At 38.0% G+C, this 20795-nt stretch overlaps 1 protein-coding gene across 1 annotated transcript in view; it reads left to right on the plus strand.

The window, feature by feature from the left end:
- The first annotated feature begins 7018 nt into the window (after nt 1-7018).
- The window catches only part of lgr4 (leucine-rich repeat containing G protein-coupled receptor 4), a 77051-nt gene continuing 63274 nt past the window's right edge, over nt 7019-20795 (plus strand). The window contains exon 1 of the mRNA XM_051959944.1: nt 7019-7074. The gene's annotated coding sequence lies outside the window, so the exon portion shown is untranslated. The remainder of the gene's footprint in view (nt 7075-20795) is intronic.

A 20795-nucleotide genomic window follows, 5' to 3' on the forward strand; every position in this document is an offset into this window, starting at 1 on the left:
GCCTGGGAGAAAAAGAATCAATTGACAAATCACATATTCACTTTGAGTTACTTCAAACGGTGAGACAATTAAAATGCACAATGTGTCTGCAACCCGTGTGTGTGTGTGTGTGTTTGTGTGTGATGCCATTTACACATTTTCTATATATAGCCGCTATGTTATTTAGGATGTGTTTCCTAATATATGGCAGAGGCAGGCATAGAAAATCGTGACTCACTTTATTCCCCTACTCATCTCCCCTCGCTTTCTCATTAGTTATGAGGTGCATTCAGCCATTGTATCTGTCCCATCTATCATTCTTTAACATGGCAACTTCCCCATTTGTTTTTTTCATTTATGGCTGTAAGCATATTCACAGTTTTGTTCTGTTTTTGACCATTTGTGGCTCACTGAAAAAGCTTCACCTGAGAAGTGTTTGTGGAGGTATTTATAAAACACAAAGCAACAACAGGAGATTTTGTTTTAGTTTCAGATGGTTATTTATTTTTAAATAACTTCCAGAAATCCCTCTCAAAGGATCTCAGTTATTTATAATATATCATTTTTTCCGATCAACTAAATAACCAACCACTCAGGATATTGTTTCTCAACATACCTGATAACTTTTTGTCAGCACCATCCTTATTGTAGGGTGTAAATAACTACTAGTGGTGTTGAAAATGAACTAAAGTCTGCTACATATGGACAATTCTGGTAACAATGTTCTCAGAATTGCAGAAAGTAACAACAATGGCAATGAGTGCAATATGCGCACTGTAAAAAAGTATGTAAATTTTTTTATATAACATTTTGGCAGAAAATAAAATAATATAAAATAACCATGCCATAAAAATATAGTTTGTAGCCTGGCTCTGTGCAAAGGTAGCATAATCTGCATGTCAGCCCTCAGCAATTTTGCCAATTAAACCCTTAAACCTTGTTTGCTTTGTCCATACCAACCAAAACGAATAAATGCTGTTTTCACTGGGGGCTATGTGCTTAGAAAATGCCTGCTGCAGTGACATTGTAAACAAATATTTTGGCTATTATGCAAACTTGACAATTGATTTACAGTGCAATGTGTTAATTAATGAGCATTAGAGGTGCTGGTAGGCAGATTTTGTTGCCTTGGGGCAGAGCCCTACTAGATGTTTCCCAATTTCTATGCTAAGCTAAGATAAACAGCTATTGGCAGCCAGCAAGCATAGAAATTAAAAAAAGAAGCTCATGTGTAAAAATGCAACCACAATGGCCACAGCTATTAGTTCTGTGCATGACAAGTCATGACAAGCAAGATGCCAAAATGTCAGTGGTGTTTCAGTAGACTTTTCTAACTAGAGCAAAGCCTGAACATCAAATCAATATTAAAGCTGACTTCATTATCTTGCTGAGCATGTCCTCTGTTTTCCCTTTCTGACTGTCTCTGCCCTCCTCTGACCTAACCTGACCTCAGCTCTGTCTTTGCCAGTCGCTGCATCCTGACCTTTGACTTCTGAACCTCCCAAGACACTTCTGGATGCTCGTTGTGAGGGTTAAGAGCATGTTATTATTAGGGTTAGACTCTGGTACCAAGCTTTGTTTAAAGGAGAGAGAGTCACTGCCTCCTCCAAGCTGCATCAAAACAAGGTTCGAACTGATACCCACAGGGCTAAAGACAACAATACAAAGTACAGAAATGCGGCAGTGACATATATATATATATTAGACAAAATCTAGAGGAATGTGACTTGATTAGAATATATTAGATGAACACAACCACTGTGTTGAATCCTTAAGGAAACTTATTTGGATGTTGAAGGAGAAAAATCTGACTGTTTAATGTGCAACTTCTTTGTGCATCGTAAGATTAAGATCTTACTCTCTGTGATCTTAGTTACAGCTGAAGTTAAAAGTAGTAAATGCTATATATGTTAGGTACTGCATATTATAAATATGTGAATACATTCAGCACGAAACTGCTGCCACACTGAAAATAATAATAAAAATCATTCAGTAAATGTTAAATAGATGGGGGATTATTGTGTGTTCAAAAATGTGAAAAACTGTGCAGTTTGTGATGTGGGAATTATGTATAGTTTTGACGTGTTTTTTAATTAGTATTTTTTACAGTAAACATGTCAATTATAGGTATTTTTCATACTGTTACTTGATATAACTTATAATTTTAAAAAACAGGAATGATCTGTAAATTACTTAGTATTTTACAATCTTTGTAGTAATGTAATGTTTTTTTTCTTTCAAATAGTCACACAAATCTGTAAAATAATGGCATTTTTGTACATGTAAAAAAAACATTAAAGTGTAATTTTAGCGTCATTTCATGGTAAATTGTTCCAAAAAAAAATCAACAAATTACCATTTGCAAAAGTACAGATGTTTGATACTGAGATTACTGTACAGTTTTGGCCTGCAATATCTGTAAAATAACAAGAAAATGTAAACAAAAATTATGATAAAAACCATTTAAACCTTTTTTTGCAGTGCAGGATTATGTTTATACTATATTTGTGGACTGCACTGAAGTCATAGAAAGCCAGTCGGGTTGGTGAAAGATTATCAAAGCTTAAGTTTGGAAGCAGAGAGTTGTGATTTTGGTTAAATACTAAACTTGTGTTTAACTTTGATTTCGACTCTGCCAGTAGTGAACTATGACTACAATCCTTCTCTAAACAAATCCTGTGACCAACATAGAAATATTAATCTTGTTTTAGTGTCCAGTTGAATATTGCAGGGAAAAATAAATGCAATATTCTGTCAGTAAACAGTCTGCAAATTTATCCAATATCAGTATTTTACAAACTGCCATATACTGTATGTTCATTAACATGCTTCCTAACATAATTCGAGCGGTGTTGTATGCTCTTTTGCAAACAGTCAGGGTTGTGTTTAGGTTGCTGGGTTAGTGTCTGTGGATCTCACTCTGCTTTATCTATCCTTCTTGTGGTCTCCTGACATCTTCATGATTGATCCAGTTGGGATTTTGTCGTATCTGGTGTTTGTGAAGGGTCTTAGATTTGTAACTGGTTTTAAGGTGTGAATTAAAGAGCACAAACAAATAAAATGCACCTTTTCTCTTAGAACACTGTCTATGCCTCACCTTTCTGTCTGTCCTGTGTTTGTTTTATGTTTCACTTGGGTGTGCACAGCCCTCAATGGCATAATGTAAGAAACAGCTTGAAATAAACATGATAGGTTAATTTGCCATGAGGACAGGTGATGGTCACAGTCACAAAGAAGAAAATAAAATTGCATGAAGCTTAAGCAATGACACCATGGTTGGTTGGTGTCATTTTTGAGCGGACTTGCAGACAAAAAAAAAAGGGTTGTGTTTTGTCATCACAGTGTTTCTCTCTCTCTTGATTTTGACTGGCATTTGGCACATGTGCTGTGATTGATTTGAACTCTCTTTTCAGCTGCCTTTGCAATCTGGCCTTGCCTTTGATTAAAGTCTGCTGCTGCGTTTACCTGACAAAGCCACCCTGATTTTACTATTCCAATCTGAATCAATAATCTGTGACAACCTCCTAATTTCTGACGGATGCAGAGTGAGATTAAGTCAGTCTCGGACGGAGAGACAGAGGGCGATGGATGAATAATGTGTGAGCTCTGCGACCGGCAGGGTGCCTGTTTGTTTCGTCGGACTGACTGGAGGAATAATAACATCACTCACCTGCCCTTGAAATCTGTCAATTTTGTGCCCTTGACCAATTCCTCCGAGGCTCTGATCGACTGTGGCAGCTTCCAGGTCGTGTTTGCAAACAATAACTTCTAAGTTCATGTGGGAAAGTTTGTTCAATCTATGAATCGGGCTCATCGGGAGGAACTTGTATTCATAAAATTTGGACACTGAGATGAAGTCCAAGCTGTATCTTTGACTCTGTGTGAGGCTGGCCATGCCACTCATGTCAATGTGCCATTCTCTGACTCATGGTGTTGCCTACAGTGGGGGAGGGAAACTCAGGAGGCAGCGAGAGAGAGAGAGAGAAGACCAAGAACTCACATACTGAGAGTGGGATGAAGTGTTTTCTCCCCCTACTGACTGAAAAGCTTGCTGATATTTGCAGAGGAAGATTCACATAGATGCACACGTTTTAAAAGATCCACATTCATTCATTTGTATTGACATTCCCCTTTTTTTAAATTGAAGCTTTGATTTGCCTTTTTTTTTTCTTTTTGCCTTGACCACAACGCGGATTGGTTTTGACAAAGAGATGACACTTGACAAATTATTTTGTGCTTTCAGAGAAACAGGGCTTTTGTGCTGTGTTTTTAAAATGACCAAAGCTAAACTGTGCAAAAGAAAATTGCAAAATTGTTTAGATTTGAAACATCGTCAATGGAAAGAGAGGACTTTATTTAGAATTAATACCTTCAACTGTAATAGTTTAAGACTGCACTTGTATCCTTGACATTTGTGAAAAATAAAAGACTATAACAACCTATTTTATATATTTTTCATTTATCCTGTTGCATTCAGCAGTTTATTAAACATTGCACATTCAGTCACAAAAGTTACCCTAAAATTTCAAATTTCAGCTAAAAAAGCAGAAGCAATGGTATGGAAAGACTGTCTCTGCATGCAGGTGTGATTCATTATAGAGGACCACCTCTATATGTATGTGTGTTTACATATACAGGTGGTCCTCGACTTACGTCACAGTTCCATTCCTACAGATTAATGCAAGTTGAATTTCGTCATAAGTTGGAACTCCAGTGAAAATGTAAACAAAGCCATTACTTGCGTCACCATATGATCAGTTCTTCAGAAAAATCATGAATACCAACGGCTTTAATGCGTGTTGAAGTCATTTTACAAAAATAGCAGCATATTGTAACAGACTGATATTGTTGTTGATGTTGGTGTTTCAATGTTTATTGATCAGTTAGATATTTACCTAATGTCAGTGAACGTGCCATGTTGTGTTAGCTCACCTCTGATTGCCTAAGAGTCACTAGTTAATGTGTGTCCAGTGAGAGAGAGCTGGGGATGGCGGCTAATTCTGGAGCTCAGTTACTGTTTTTTTTAAAAAAATGTAAAGTTATTTTGTCTTTGGCTATGGCCCACAGTATCCTGTGTGAAGGTTCAATAAATGACCAGAGGATGTGATAAAATCTCACTTGTTCATCACTGAGGGTTGCTACAATACGTTGCACTGTTTTTACAACTTGACCGATGTTCGTTGGTGTTTCGCCCTGTTCCAAGCGTTTTATTTTCTCTAATTTCACTTCCATGGAGACGGCTGTCCTTTTCTTCGATGCACTGCCATCAGAAGAGTCTGACTCACACTTGGGAGCCATATTGAAATGCAAAAAAGTTAGCAAATGTAGCACAATCTAAGGTGGTGTACAACCGGAGAATGTAAACAAAGCCGTCTTATAGCGCCGTGTGACAACGCATTTATCTGCTCTGCTTCCCAATGAGTTCCACGTAATCAGTTCTGACATAACGATGAAATTTGTTGAGTGAATTGGCAAAGATGCTAATGTTTTTTTAACTGAATTATATTTAATATGCAGTATTTGAATTCACTTTTGCAACCTACTTGCTGCAAAAACTGGAGGCTGTAATGTAGAACTATTGGCTTGATTGGTTTAAACTGTTTTCATTCAGAGACAAAAGCTTTGCTTAAGTATTAAAAGGGCCCCGGCTAAACATGGCAAATCACAACTGAATATTTTATGTAGGCTGTTTTTAGCTTTACTTATTTTGAGAAGTTGAGAGCTTCTGTGTCCCCTCAATCACCCCATTGCTTAGAAGCATACTGAATTCATTTGAAAATTAGTATAAGATTGCAAAATTTTTCAATATGAATGTGACATGTGTCCATCATTCACGACACAAACTGCAAATTACATTTCCCTTTTTATATTGGCACTCCTGGCCTTCCATACTGGACATGAACAGTAAGATTTCATCAGCTCTGAGCATCAGCTGATGTCAGAGCTGAAGAAAACAATTTAACTCTTACTTGTTTTCCAAAGCTGACTCTGGCAAATAAAACAACATTTAATTCATTGCATTTATTTATTAAAAGCTTAATGTATTCATTTGAACACATACAAACAGTTTGGACCTCATGATGTAACTTATTTTTGTGAAATGCTCTTAAAGTCATTCAATGTTTTTAGTTAATAATATGCTAAATGATTTAACTGTAGAAAATATAAACCAAGAAGAACTGATGGCCACAGTCAAATCCTGTGAGTCAAATCTATAAATTTATTACTTTTAATTTGTTGGCTGTGTTTGAGATAATACGTACTGCAAAGAAGGACAACAGAAATACTTTTGACAGAAGGTGTAACAGAGTAATTAGAGTGAATAAATAGGGCAAAGCAAATATCACAAATGATAACTTTAATTTCGCTTTGCAAGTAAAATATAATCTGGCACAAAACAAATGCTTTTGTTCATAAGACTCTGTTGTTCTGTGTCTGAGGCACCACTTTAATGTATCATATTATAATTTCCCATTTCTACTTAATTGAGCAACAAAAGGAAAGATGAAATCCCCAAGAGCTCGCAAGTTTTCAGGGTTTTTATTTTATGTTTAATAAAATAGCATCGCTGAGTTTATTTAATAAATTTTGTTAATTAAAATCATAAAGAGGAATGTTTTCTTTTTTGTTGTTGAACATTCTGGGGACCTGACTTTGAGAAAAATACATTCAGCAACAACAAAGAAAATCGAGAACAGATAAACAAAAGTAAATCTGGAAAGCCAGTGGTTTGAGACCCAGTCCTATTGATCTGTATGCTGTGTGTGTCATCTATTTTTATATTTAATTTCACTCTGTGAAGACTTCTGCATCCGTTGTTTTGAAAAGCTCTGTACAAATACATTTGTCCAATATTAACTTCAAAGTCAGACAGCAACACATTTCCCTCCAACCGTCCTTCAAATACATTGTTTAGTGATTCTTGCTGCACACATTGCTTGACGTGACTGTTTTTTTTTGTTTTTTTTGTTTTTTTTCAGCATGTTGGATTTTGCACATGTCCATGTGAGCTGAAAGATCTGGATGTCAGTAGAAAACCAGGAGTCAACAGGATAATCCCGGTAAATACTTTCCCCCACTGTGAGGATATTACAGGTGAGAGACGAAAACAAATCTGAAATCCTTCCATGTCTGATGCAATTTCCCCAGATTTTTTAAGTCTTACGCTGTTTCCATTTGGCTTCCGCACATAAACACAGCAGTCCCTTTGTGCTGCTGCAGACTGGTACACGTGCAAACAAATACAGCTCATCAGCAGGTGTGAATATAAATTTTTTCTGGGATTAGGAGAACAACTCTCATCTACACACAGACACACACACGATTGTCTGCCTGTGTGCTCACGGGCACGTCAATGTGTACGTTACGTGTTTGTATTTCGATTCTAACATGAAAAGGCACTTCCACACCCATATATTACCTTCTAAAAATAAAGCCATGACGTCAAACAACAGTTATTTCAGTTGGTCAGTTAGCGTTCCCCCTCCCCTCTCAAAATGCACTCCATAACAGGGCAACTTTCAGGCTTTAAAAAAAAATGTGCAAAATGTTTCCTAGTAAACAAGCAACACACAGTATAAACATGTTGTGTTTTATATTCTATTAGTGATCCTACAATGCAAAAGCAATTATGTGAATGCACAATTTTAAGACTGAAAGCAACATCTAAATGGATATTTAGAGAGAAATTCACAAAACAATAAACGATAATAAACATTTTCTTTTCTTTCAAAAAAAAATCTACATAGTGTAGCACTGTGCACAGCTGTACATACTAAAAGCATGCATTATGTGCTCCCGTCCTGCTGATTTACTACGAGGCTGAAGTGTGGAAACAAGTTTAGAATTGTTGCCTTGATAAGTATTCACATCACATATAACTCTCTGCAGTGAGGCTTAGATATGAGTCATAGTCTAGAATGGTAGGAGGGCACATTAACAGACTGACTTTTTATTACCACCAAAACAAATGTCTTCAATGAGAGGAGGGATAGCTGTGGACCAATAATGAGGAACCGCCTAATTAAAGAAAATATTATTGTACATACGATTAAATGTTGAATTAAATGATAAGTGGTCAAGCTGGAGCAGTGACCAGGCAGAGGCAGAAAGAGATCCGAGCAGATCAGTGAAGGTTTTATTTCACACCACAGGACAGACTTGTCCACTCACAATGTCATTTTAAAATCATACAATCAGCATGTCAGATTTGTTTTCACAGCATAAAATCAAATTTTAATTACAGATGCTGAAATATGCCAATGGTCAGTGGTTAATATCAATCAGTTATTAATAATTTTATTGATATTACTATTGATGAGGTGAAGCACAAATTTATATTTGAATAATGACATTAAAACAAAATATATTACTAAGGGTTTACATTCAAGATCTTACCTATAAATTATGTAGTGACTTGTTAAAGGAATTCAGTTTTAAATGAAATTCCAAAATACACTTTTACAAGCAAAGTTCTACATTGTGTTACTATATGTAAGATTGACTTTTTTAAAAAAAATTTTACCCACACTTTTAAGAAACCTTTGTTTGACAGAACAACATGCAAATAAATATACAAAATATGCTTTAAATTGCAGGGAGATATTAGGAGTTTGATCATCTTCATTATGAACAGAGCACGTCTGTTGTTTCCTTCACTGAGAGCATGCATTTAAAGGAAAGAATACATAAAAACACAAGCTTGGATGCATTATGTATGTTAGAATATGTCCATGGGAGAAAGTATCATAAAGAATGAGCAAAATGGAACTTAGACCCAAATAGAAATACTTAAACTTTGAATCAGTGAGTGAATTAATGACACTCAACTCAAATTTTTCACATAAAAAGTTGAGCAGGCCTTGAATTGTTGTGATTAAACATCAGTGAGGAGCACAACAAAGCAGAAACTACTGGAATTAGAGAATAACTACAATCTGCTGTGTAGTTGTCTGAATCTGGCCATGGCTATCACTGGTGCTGGATCTTCATTTGCAACTGGCCCTGAAAAAGCTATCTGAGACTAGTTCTGCTCCTTTATTCTTCTTTGACCAGCTTTAAAACAAGAATGTACAGTACTGTTAATCCTTAGTCTAGGCATTTTATCACAACCAGAGCGCTGAATGTGTTTGAAAAGAATGCAAAAAGTTGAGTTAAAACATCTAGTACTCTTTCTTTCCCCATCAAATTTCTTGTCTGCACTTCTTCTCATCTCTACTGTCCAGCTCCTGAGGATTTGCTCTGCAAAAAAAAAAAAAAAAAACACACAGAGATGTGCTCATACCTTCCTAAAGCACAAATATGTGACCCTCAACCTGATTCCACTAATGATCTGCTAAAGCTTCACTCTTGAAGGAAACATCCTTCAGGACTTTAGTATGGAAGCACCACTGTGAACGTGTAATGTCCTGTTTAAGAGGAATTCTCAACTGGACAAAACGGAGAACAAAACATGAAGACAGGGAGACGTAATCCAGACACTTAATTGTTGACTTCTGTCCAGACAACTGTTGAACAAGACACATCTGCCTCCAGATATGCAGAACATGCAGATGTTTTAGAAAACTAAAAATGAAGTGAGGATGCTATAAAAAACAAAGCAAATCATTTTATTTAGCACTTAGCTTTATGCACACTGCACTAAACAGAATAAAATGTTCATCCGTTCATCTTCTTCCAGTTCTTTGAGGTTGGGTCATGGTGGTAGCAGACTATGCAAGTCATTCCAGACTTTCCTCTCCACATCAACACTTGTCCTTGTGGTAGATTCAATGGTGTTCCCAGGCCAGATGAGATATGCCATCCCTCAAATGAGTTCTGGGTCTACCTCAGGATCTCCTCTTAGTTACACATGCCTGAAAAGTCTCCAAAGGAAGGCACTCAGGAGGCATCTGTATCAGATGTCCAAATCACCTCAGCTGGTTCCTTTCAACGTGAAGGGGCAAAGACACTGAGCCGAGCTACCCTACAGAAGAACATTATTTTGGCTCCTTGTATGTGCAGTGTTATTGTTTTGGATGCTACCAAGAACTAATGACCACAGGTGAGGGTTGGAATGCAGATCAGGTAGTAAATCAAGAGCTTTGCCTTGCTGCTCAGCTTCCATCCATCCATCCATTTTCTATGCACCGCTTTATCCTCACTAGGGTCGCGGGGGTGGGGGGTGGGGGGTTGCTAACCACTTACTACGCTGTGCAGCCCCTGCTCAACTTCCTTTTCACCAAAATTCTTTGGTCCAGTGCCTATATTACTTCTACAATCCATATAAGCCATCTCACCCTCCACTTTGTAATCACTTGTGAACAAGAACCCAAGATTCTCGAACTCCTTTGCTTGAGGTAGCAGCTCCCCCCTCAGCATGGCCTCAGACTTGGAGGTGCTGATCTCATCTTCACACTTGGCTCCAGAGTTCCCCAGTGTGCCCTTAAGGCCTCAGCTTGATGAAGCAAACAGAACCATGTCATCTGCAAAAAGCAAAGATGCAACTCTGAGGTTTTCAAAACTGACCATCCCTCCCACTCCAGCTATACCTTAAGATTAGGTCCATTAATATCATAAACAGTGGAGACACAGGGCAAGTTTGATAAAGATCAGCACAGACTGACATTATGCTGAGAATGTGAACACAGCTCCTGGTTCAGTTGTACAAGGACCAGATAGATCGTAATAATTACCCTGGTGCAACCTACCCCTACAGTACCCACCACAGGTTTCCCAGAGATACGTGGTTGTAGACCTTCTCCACGTCTACAAAACACATGTGAACTGGATGGTCAAAATCCCATTAAGCCCTCAGCAATTCCCCAGAGTAGAGCTGGTCCATTGTTCCACAGCCAGGATGAAATCTACATTGCTCTTCCAGAATCCAAGGTTTGACAGTAGATTAGAGGTTTCTGTCAAGCATCCTGGAATGAACTTTTCCATATAGGGTAAGTAATGTGATACCCCAGTAATTGGAGCACACTGTCCAGTCTCCAACCAAAACAGGCCAACAGAGCCTTCAGCAACTCCAGGCCAACCATATCCCCACCTGAGAAAGTGCCCTTTTTGTCGTCCAGGTCAGCAGTTCTCCCTCCATTCTGTGTGAAAATTATTTGCCATTGAAGCACCAGTGTCCCCTGAAACAAATACAAACAGTTTTTTTTCGACAGGTAGGCCAAGAATATTAGAAAACCTGCCTCACTTCTTCTATGAACTTGGCTGCCTCAGTGTCTTGTCTCCTCGTAAATCCAGACTGATTCCATGATGTACAGATTTGGTCTCTGTGTGCATTAAACCATCTGTGGCAGGATATCTTATTCTTCTTCCCATTGAAAATTCTGCAATTCTTTATGACTCTGTTAGGTTTGGAGTAGGTGCCATAGTGCAGAATGAATTTGGGATCAGTTAGATGCCTATCTGATGGTAAATGTAAGCTGACTATCCACCACTGGACTGTCGGTCCACCCCCACCCATCATATTCTTTGACCTGTCACTAACCCATCATCATACATGCTGAAATTTACCAAATAAAGAAATAGAATTAATCTTATTTCCATTCTGTTGATTTTACTTCTGCAGCCACAGCACAGCCCCCCAGTGAGGATCAAGCTCTGTTTTGTCTTCATTCACCACCAAACACACCACCCAAAAGATTGAAGAAAGCATTAGATGCCTGGATTTGAAGCTGGATTTTATAATAAACTGCTACCAAACACCTTCCCTTTTGTTGATATGAGAACTAGCTTTAGATCTGAGTCTGACAGTTGTTTTACCCTCAGGGGAACAGACAGGATTTAAGTGCAGAAAAGCATTTGATTTTACAAACTGTAAAAACACTTTCACCAGTCTCAGTCTTCAGTTTTAGTATTACAGAACCAAAACATTTATTCAGTAAATCAAATGACTGAAAATTATTCTGCAGACATGTTATAATCAGTTAATCCACTTCAACAACTTTTCCCATTTGACTTTTTTTCATGTAACTCCATAAACACAAGAGGATACAGTGATGGCAGAGCAGGTATTCCAAACAGTGATGACAGTGACCCTCAACACTTAGCATTTTGACAGTTACAAGACGGAGCCTGTAAACGTTTAAATTCCTCTGAGCCCATGTAATAGCGCCTCAGATATTTAAGAGATCAGAACCTGTTTCCTTTTGTAGAACAAAGGAAGAGCTCTGCTCCATATTCATCACTGTTTTGTTAAGTCTACTGCAATTTGATGCCACAGAAAAATGTAAATAGTGAAACCTGCTATGAACTGCAGGAGTCAAAGCCAACAGCAAATGGCAGTTTACATATTTTAGCTGTGAGAAACATATTTCTGAATGAGTCTTAAGTAAATATGTCACGTCACATGCGTCAAAATGACACATTATAGTGGAGCATGTTCAATGGCCTAACTGACTACAATAAAACAGTAGGCCTGACGTCTTCCTAATGTTTTCCGGTAACTTCTTTTGCAGGTAAGTCTTACTGGATGGCAGCTATATACACCCCACCCTCCTGGGACTGTGAGCTCATCCTACAACTGCTGCAATTATTTCCTTTGAGGGTTTTTTTTCTGCCAGTTTTAATGAAGTGAGATCATTTTGAATTGAATTACGTGTGTTTGAAAGTCAAACCACTCTACAGTGAACATCAAGATGAAAGTAATGATCCATACACAAACAGCCAACGGTATAATCCTTAAAAGTGCCATCTAATCCACATTGTTCACATCCCATAACAACACATAAAATCACAACTTTAATTTGCACATTTTCTTGCCATAAGTTTTCTTCACAACATACTAAAACACAAAACATTACTGACCTGGATGACAAATCACTGGAAAAAACACTGAAAAGACTACTAAAGCACTGCTAAACACTGTAAAATGAGATTCAGAAAGACAGCTGACTAAAAGTTCCTCTCCAGGCATTCATGAAACCCCCAAGAACACATCTCTGTGTTCAAAAAGTACACATTTAAATGTATTTTTCTGCCTTAAACTGGTTTAGATCTAAATCTACACCAATGTAGACTTTAGAGTGTCCCCATCAGTGAAGTTCCTGCTTCTCTTTCCACCCCACCGCTGCAGCTCTATGACACCAGCTCACCTACAGCTCTGCTCAAATGCTGTAAAAATATTTGGCTACAAGACTAAAATATGCATCAATCTCATAAACTGTTTATCACCTTTTTTGTGGAGTTTAACAATGAGAATAAAGGCAGACAAATTAGAAAAAAACAAACAAAAAAAAACCCAAATGCTATGAAACTAGTCTGCACTTCATAGTGGCAAGCTGCAATATTGGAGTAATTCAGCTGTACGTGTTAGAATCTGAAGCTGATTCCAAAGTAATATAAGGACACGGAAAGCTCCACCTGTGAGTTGACAGATCGGGTTCTTAGGTTTGCTATGTATGAAATCCTGGTCATCTGAATCTAGATTTTGGAATCGTTGCTACACTGCAGCTTTAAATTAGCTCAGCCATCACACTGATTGCTTATTTTACTCATGATGTGTCGTCTAGCATATAAAAAACACCACATGGATGTGCAAATAAGATAAAAGAAAACAGCTTGATTTTTATTGAGTGGGGTCAAAAACACAGTTAACATGCACAGTGGAGCAACAGTGGGCGGTGTATTGACACCTTTAAAGGATCGCTTCATTACAAAGGTGGTTTTGAATGTCTGTTGCGTAAGAGTAGTGACGTATGAACTGACTGGGCGTCTATGTTCAATTGGCAGGACACATGGCTGGTTGTTTTTCTTCCACTATACTGTTTGCATCAGAAGAAGCTGGGGAAACGACCAGACGGAAGGGCAACTTGTGAAACACACTTTGCTTTGACCTGGATAGCTGGTTATGTGTATACGTTGTACATGCAATGGGAAACGTGTCTTTGTATATGCGACCGGAGCAGTTGTAGCAAGACTGTGAATGAAAAAAAGAGCTTGTAGCTACAGGAGGAGAGGAAGTAATAACTCTTACCGTCGGGCACTTGGGAGATGCGCGAGGCCTCATTATCTCCCTAAACGCCTGAGGCTTTCCGATGTTCTCACCTTACACCCACCGCTGACCTATGACTCACCAGCCCCGCTGTCCTCATGGTAAAGCACTATGACATTACCTTAATCGCGAAGCATCGTGTTGGAAGGTTGGAGGGCAAACCCCCGGCTCCTCGTCATTTATCATTTCCCCCTCTTCTTATAAGTGACGTATACACCACTTGGACCGTGTTCATTTGGGGAAATACTGCAAATACTATGCATTCTTCAAGGGTGACGAACAAAAAGAGCCACTTCGCTTTTATTTATATTCGCCAGGCTGCGCGTTGGCAGCAAACGTCACTGAATGACGGAACACAGACATGCATAGAGACTGAAATCACGCCACAGAGATAATCAGTGGAGCGACTTTTGTCAGAGAACTGGTATGTCCCTGCACAATAATGTTTCATTAGCTGTTCGAGTTGAAGTGCGTGCGTATTCTCCTTTTACCACCTTTTACTAAGCGAGGCTCCAGACTCACAAAGCAGCAAAGGAAAAACTTTCAACTTTCAAATCTCAGTTTTAGGCCGACAAATTCTTACACTGCAGCCTTAAAGATTTGGGTCACTATTTTTTATTGATTTTAGGCATAGAACATCCTTTAATCCAGTCAGGAACTGCATCTTTCAATCTGTATGCCACATTTCCTAATATTCTTTGTTCAAATCACACCAACACAGTTAATGGAATTAAAAAGTAACACGAATAATTTATCTTGAGACTGTTAAGAGTAATTGCTCTTGACAAAAAAAAAGTAAAAGGAAAAAAAACAACACCAAAAAAGGCACACTAGCAGTTATTGCTGGCAATTAGGTCAAATGCAAAACTGGTTAAATTCTATATTTATTCAAAATGAAATCCAATGTGTCTCTGTAAACGTCACACAGTAACAACAACTGAATTGGTGATTTATACAGTTATTTAATTAAAGAATATCTACTATATTTACCCATTTTTCATCACACAGGCCAAATTTTACTGGCATTCTGCGATAAAACAGAGCTGAATTATTTCCTTCAGGTATGTGAGAGGTAAAATTATATTTCTACCAAAATGGCAATCAGCTTTTTGAAACTACAAGCGAGTCCTGACATCTCTTGACCACTCTGTTTCTAAATGTGAATTTATTCCATTTTCCTCTAAAACATTAAGTTGCTCAGCCTTCATGAAGTGATCATCTTTTGAGTACCATCACACACTCCTGCAGACTTGAAAAGAGGCTGCGAAAAAATGTAGTTTTATCATTGATGGAAAACCGAGGCTACAGTCACCTTGAGCTCAGGCAAAAATAAGTTGCAATGGTGACAAATTCTCACGGGAAAAAAAAACACATTCATACACAACCTCTCAAATAAATCCTGGTACATAATCCACTTCTTCACTCTCCATCCGTTTAGCACAGAATGCTCACAAGGTTGCAAACAGGATCGTTTGAAGGCCGCGTCCTCTTATGCAGAAAACCTTAGGGCCAGAAGTGCTTTTTGTATCATTTATAGTGCCAAAACATGTATCGGTATGGTTGTTTAGACATGGAGCCTTTAGTTGTGACAATTTTATGGCAGTAAAGTTTGAAAGAAATGATTACATACAGCAATTTATTCCTCAATTAAGAAAACCCTACAGAAGTGATTTTTGGAATGTCATGCAGACAAACTACTCACTATTTTAAAGAAATATAATGTTACAGAAGATGTAAGATGGTTTAGTGAAGTAAATTTAAAAAGCATAGCTAGTCTAATGAAATATTTGCTGTCTTTATAAACTTGTCTGGGGATGGTAAAGCTCATGTAATTTAATATGACTTTAAAAGAACGTGTCTTGGTTGTAGTCCTTTTCTGTATTTGCCAGTACACTGCAAGTCTGTATGTCTCTGCTGGAAGTTGTAAAGAAAAAAAACAACAACTAATAAGTACACAACATATCTGACATACTAATGGACAATAAAAATGTGATTATGCTTGATTTAAGCTGACTAATGTTCGTAGACTGTGTTCTGAAGTTCAGTTCTTCATTCAAAACATTACAACTGCAGTTTTCACACCTTTATTCATTACAAAAGAGAATCGTTCTGTTGGTGAGGAGTTATTACAATAGCCGCTAAATGAGATGCAACAAGGGATCCAGCCATCTTTGTGGGTCACCTTGCACAGGAGTGTGTCTGTTTCTCAGAACCAGAGGTTTTCATCTCAGCCAGAGGCCACAGACTCCACATTCCTTATTTCCAAACCTCAATTCTGCTGATGACTCATCCCCCCCCTGCCTTATTACAGGGAGCTGCTCTCATCGTCGGACTACAGGATTGCTTTACTGCACACACCTTATAATGAAATGGAGAGGCCGATGCAAAAAAGGTGGAGAGCGGCGACAAATTGATTGTAAACTGCTTCTGAATATCTGTTTATACGACAAAGGGATTCGGATGTCATAAAGAAAAATATGCTGATCAGATCATGCAGATGAAATGAGAACTAATATTTCTGAATCCTGTAAACGAAGCAGGCAGTCGGATCCGTGTTACAGAAATACCTGGAAACGTATAGGAGCTGCTATTTTGGGACTGTTTATTATGTTACTCAGATTATAACAGAGACACAAAGATATGAAAAGCCAGAGGTGTTCCCAGAATCAAAGCACTACCGTTGTCTGCGCAAATCACTGTAGACACACCCTCGATTTACGTCGCACTGCCGTCACAAGCCTCCAAAACTCCTCACCAAATATAACCTCCTCAGAATGGCAATTTCATGTTATTTTGAGACCTCCTGTGGAGTTTTTAAACATGAGATACAAGCCAAGGCTGTGGATTGTGAGCTGAATATGAGATGAGTTGGTGGAGACCAAACCGGAGTTTAAATGAATTGAAATTCATCTAGTGCTCAGAAAAGACATGCAGAGATTTTGATATTTAAGCAACTAAAGCCTTATTCACACAGGATTAGTATTACCTCAGGGCCGATGGTGATTTTTAAAAACTGTGGAGGATGTCTGTGATCTTAATCCTTTGCGAATGCGCCATGTCTGTATTTTGTAAAGTAAGAATTCCACCACAAATTACTTACCATGTCCTGTTTTCTGCCTCTTTCCCGGTTAAATTATGGACGCTGCGGTGGAAATTATTGACAGCATTTTAGGTGCAAATGCTGGAGTAGGTCTATACACAACAGGCCTATGGACCATTTGCAGAAATGGCAAAATCAGATGAACAAGAAGATTGAAATTTTGGAGGATATTGAGATGGATGACGTGCGTAGCAACATGCGATAAGATACATTTTTCTAGGCCTGTCTTTGAACAGGCTTAGTACAAACTCTCTGATGGCCCATTATCCCGACAACGCTGCCCACCATTCTCAAGTCACATTGCTGCTTTGACATATTTACTGTTGCCATGACAACTACATACCATGTTAAAAGTGATCATTTTACCCCCAACCACAAACTTTCCATGAACCTACCCAAGTGTTTTTTGTGCCTAAACCTAACAAGACCCTAACAATAGCGTTCTTAACACATAGTCTTTTAACAGTGACATATAGGCCTAAGGGTTTTGGAAAGCACAAATTACGTCGTCCTGGCGACACTGTCGGTTGGACAGAGCAGGTGTCACATCTGTGACCCATCAAACGTGCACAGATTTGACACCATATCTGGGCTGTAATGTCAGTAAATTTAAGTAAAATGCAGACTTCGCTTATCAAGTTACAATGCACTGCAGGAAACATAGACATGGGAGGATGATTCACAAATTGCCAGAAATCCCCTGGTAATTCTAATCCCATGTGAACAGTACATAAGTCCCTTATTATTATTATGAAAGGAGCAAAGGAAGAAATCAGGTCATACTAGAGTTACAAAGGTGTCCCAAGCATGAGGTTGAGGTGGATGGATGGATCAATAAAACGTCACACTTCACCTTGACAGACTCCTCTTCATTTCACATTCCACCGACTCTCAGTGTTGTTTCTCCAGAACCAGAATTAGTTTTCTTCCCAAGTAGATTCTCACACACACGTAATACTAAGTGTTAATTATATTTTGAGGCATGAATCATTAATCATGTAGTAACTGATTTTTCTCACCACTTGAGGGCAATGGAAGCAAACTGTGAACACAATGAGGTCAAACTGACAGGAAATTGCTTAGTTTTTTTAGTTAACAAGACAAACTGGTTGGCAAAATGTTACTTAATAAACATTTAGGAACTGCAGAGAAACGTTTTCTTTTTTCTTTTCAATCTGAACTCTGCTAACCAGCGAGTTTCTAACTTTATCTGTGTGGGAATTGGTGCCAAGCAAAACAAGAATGCTACAAAGTTATAAAGACGGCACAACGATGAGCTGAAAGTCGCTAGAAATCTCTGTAAAAGTTGGTTGATTCAGATGACAATTCTCTCTACGTTTATCTCTCTTCATCTGTGAGTATGAGACACTGTCGTTTTATCCATTACTGATATAAAAGCATAAATTCTAACCACTTTAACCATGTTTGTTATCATACATACACAGAAAAATAATGTTGCTAGCCCCACCAATAAGAACATCCGCTCAGAAAATGCATTTATTGTCTAAATTTGAGGATTTAAGCCAGGAATAAAACTTTGATTGATTAATAATAGTGTTCAGTATTTGCTGTCTGTGTAATTATCCAATAAAAGTCAGCAACACTAGCCAAATTTACAATATACTTGGGCTGTGTCTGTTTTGGGGTTTCTTCTGCCCTCTAGTGGTCAGAAATTGAATAGTGCAGCTTTAAGTGCAGAACTCATCATGTCTGTGATCACCATTAAATCAATGCAGCCAAAATTAACATCCACATCTGCTGTCCACTCTGCGTACATCTATTATTCATGTTATATAGTACTCAGACATGAGAGAATTCAACTTTCCAGATATGCTTTAAACACACTGCTAGCTGCTGCCTGCATCGGTTTTATCGTCTTGTTTACTGTATTCTCTTTATTTATCACTGGCACATGCATAGGGCCCAGTATGCTCAATAACCCTCATTTTTCTCTTCCTTTATGATTTAATCAGTGAGTGTTGGCAGGAGCCTAATAGCAAGGCCAGTGATGAGTCAGCCAGGCTGCAGTTTTGGGAGCTGGAGGTGAGAATAACACTGAGGGGAGGAGGAAGGCAGGGACAGAAAGAAAACACAAGCAGAAAGGAAGACAAGGAATGAAAGATATCATTGTGAATAACACTGAATTTGGAAACAGTTTTTTTTTTTTTTTGACTCTCGAGTACAGCTTCTAAATTGTTGGAAAGCAAAAGGAGTGTTACCTCCCCGAACACCTCATTAATAGTCCTCCTTGAAATGTTTAACATCATGATGACCGGTAACCTTTGAAATGAGCAGATGTGCTCCATACATAGATCACTTTCCACTCCAAGGATGCCTTTCCTTAATCAGTAGTCTGGGCCGGACCCGCTCTCATGTTCTGTGTTAACAAAAACAGCCGGACTCGTTTAGGATTACATGAACGTAAATGTCAGTGAAAATGTTTCCTTCTGTACGCAGCTCGACACGCTTATATACCTCGCCCTGATTGATGAGCCAGACTTGTTGCGTTCCTTCCATATCCCAGCAAATACCATCATGACAGGAGTGCTTTCCATGCCTGTGTTTACTCTGCAGCCCGAGGTCTTTATTCCCAAACATTACAATAAATGTAATGTTAAATATGGAGCCATTTAATAGCTGACTGTATTTTCACTGCCAGAGGCGTCTAGTGACATTGTTTGGGTGTGACGCGACACAGTTTAGACAGTGTGGTATTTTCATTCATAACACTCCACCTTTTCCCGCTCCTGTTATTCAAGTGAAGAATTCAAATATGTTCGAAGAGACCCCTCAGCTGTTCCGCTTTATAAAAGACTATTTTTATATTTCACTGACAACTAAAACTCAAAACACAAATTTGGAAATCACTCAGAGCGCCCATTCGTTAATCTGTACACAGACAATAAAGCTGCACCTTAAACTACATGGATTTAAGAAAACTGTATCTCTTATTTCAAAGAATGTAAGGAGATATACCTCAATATCATTTAAAAATTGCCAATTTTTAAGCAAGTAAGGTATAACATAGGTGTAAATAAATTAACCAAATGATGACTGATTTACATTTAGTTGGTTTAGTTTCAGGGTCCTGGTTTTGTTAATGATGGGCCACTGTCATAGCAAACAGCAGCATTATTGGGTCAATATGTAATTGAGAGACTTTTGAAGTCCATGGAATATATCTTGCATATATTTTAATTAACAGTAAAAGAACTAATGTTTTTTATCTTCATTATAATCATGTTTTCAAAAATTCCATCATTGTTTATTATGGAAACAATCACTTATTAATAAAAATGACTGGATATCACTAAAATGTCAACTAAATAATCATCTAAATTTAATAACAACCACCTTCTATTTACCTAAACAATAACAAAATGAGCTTATTCAAAAATGTTTTGATTGTGTTCTATTTTGTAAGTTGAGATAATCGTGACAGATATTTCCTTTTTGGCAATATGTCAAATTTTATATGGAAAACAGTTAATTGTATCTGTGTCCAAGAAATCACTTTCCACTAAGTTCCCCATTACAAAACACCTCTCAAGGAAGTGTGTTAACTCCAGATCACATGACCTGCTCCACATGATGTCATTTCCTCCTGTAGAAAAAACTGGCAAGGCTTTCTGACTTATTTAATATAAAGTAGTGTATGAGTCAAGTGTGGATTTATCGCATGTCAACAGGTTTACTACAATATCCTTATAAATAGCTTTCAAATTCAACTGT

Source organism: Acanthochromis polyacanthus, chromosome 2, assembly GCF_021347895.1.
Source record: "Acanthochromis polyacanthus isolate Apoly-LR-REF ecotype Palm Island chromosome 2, KAUST_Apoly_ChrSc, whole genome shotgun sequence".
NCBI lineage: Eukaryota > Metazoa > Chordata > Actinopteri > Pomacentridae > Acanthochromis > Acanthochromis polyacanthus.